Raw genomic sequence first — 2140 nt, 5'->3', positions numbered from 1 at the left:
AGAAAATGGTTTATTGGATAAAAAAAACTGTTGCAGCCTAACCGGCTGAATTGCAATTTTGTACAATGATGACAAATTTCACATTACGGTATATATACACTATAATATATCCAACATATCAAATACGCTATACTGACATGTCCTATTCCTTAAAAAAACACTACAAGTTTTCATTGAGGAGTCTGACGCAATAGGGGAGAGTGCTGTTACTCAACCGGGACGTCCTACATTTGAAACTGGTGTAGCTGGCATTATTCCTTAAAGTTCTGTTGTGGACATCCCCCCGCCGCAATGGGAGCCATGAACTGTATCTGCTAGAGTTCGCAAGAGATTGCGCATATCTAAGACATAGAATGTCCCTTCTAGAGTCCAGACGACTGAGTCCTGTTGTGCGCAGAGCAGACTCATATGTGACGTACTCTGGTCCCAGTATGATCCTCAGGGCTCTCTTCTGGACGCGCTCAATCTTCGCTGATAGATCTCTGGACAGTCCCGGGTGCCAGACGACGCATGCGTACTCCAGAAGTGGCCGTACGAAACCAATATAAATTGGTATGAGATCACGCATGTCCAGTCCGTGCTTCTTCAGGTTCCTTATCATGTATAGACGTTTGCTCCCTTTGCTGACAATTGTGGTTACATGTTGAGTCCATATGGACGATGTTTGTCTTGAACTGAAGAGTTCCCTTTTTTTTCTGGGTACAACTTGGCGTCATTTCCACTTTACCCGAAACCTTGCACAACCTAGACCTCATATCTCCATGAAATATTATGATTATCTAAATGACTTTGAAATAAATAATCCATGGTTGGTTATGTACACTTTAAATAACTTACAGCGGTCACAATGTTGAAAGTGCAATCATTTACCACTAAGAAGAATTGTGGCACTTTTGTATCAGTTCTGCAAATTAAGGAATTATCTGCCTTATTAGTATCTGTGTGGACATGGACTTGGTCTCCGGGTACGTCCGAATTGTGGTGGAACTGGTAAAAGACAATTTGTCTCGGACCAAAACACAGCATTATTTTGAGTTAAAAGGTTCAGAAACTGAAACCATTTTAACCAATAGTACTATTGACAATGTGTGTATTCTTACTTAGCTGAATGATGGTTAACGTTTCCTTAATTGGATCGGCATTGATGCCATGATACTTTTCTACAAGTTAGTTTTTTTTTTTCAAAACTGTGCATATATTGGTGTCGTTCCACTTTGTCAAACCGCAGACGAGACTTGTGCAGGAAATGAAGTCACATCGTGAAGTAAGCATGTCATTCAAGGTGATTTCCCAGGGTTTTCACTTGTCTGAAATCTGAATGCAGAACATGTAATCCATCTACTAGCATTGCGGCAACCGTAGCACATTCAAGTGTCCATACAATCATATATCAGGACTTTAAGGACATTCACCCCCCCCCCCCTCTCTTGCTGACGTCTATAGTCTGGGAATAGTCATTACCTGTCTGCATGAGTGCCAGCTATAAAGCAATATCTTCAACACCTTCGCACCCTTGATCCACTTGAGTGTATTTTATACACTGTGTACTTAATTGTCAGCCTTTCCTCCAGGAAATGGACTGTAATCTACTTATTTTTCATAATCTCCATATTTGGACTTTTCGAGTTCGACGGTGAGAGCTCGATGTTGATAGTATGTCTGAATTTACACCATAAAGCACTTGACTATTAGCCTAGTAACGTTACATGATTATAGGGGGAAAGTTTGGGAACATTTTCTTGACGACCTTGTTGTAAGCTTCCAAAATATCCCGGTATACCGGAAAGCATTTACTTAAGCAACTGGATATGACTTTGGATACGGTCAGACGTTTCAACTAGCATCCACTGTAGAGCCAGTTTTCTTCAGTGACAATGATGACGAAAATTAGTGGATGCTTGTTAAAACGTCTGACCGTTTCCAAAATCATATCCAATTGCTTGAGTAACTGCTTTTTGGCATATCTTATCAACTGGATGTCTAACCTTCATCAAGATATACCGGTATACTTCAAGAAGTTGCACATATGTTGCTTATTGATCAGAAACGGTTGCTTTACACAGCCCAGTTAAGCTAAGGGCACAACCCGCCGTACGTGCAAATTTATACGTGCTAATAATATACAAAGAAAAGATTTTGA

Source organism: Branchiostoma floridae, chromosome 7 (genome assembly GCF_000003815.2).
Source record: "Branchiostoma floridae strain S238N-H82 chromosome 7, Bfl_VNyyK, whole genome shotgun sequence".
NCBI classification, from domain to species: domain Eukaryota; kingdom Metazoa; phylum Chordata; class Leptocardii; order Amphioxiformes; family Branchiostomatidae; genus Branchiostoma; species Branchiostoma floridae.
This window is presented reverse-complemented; position numbering follows the sequence as displayed.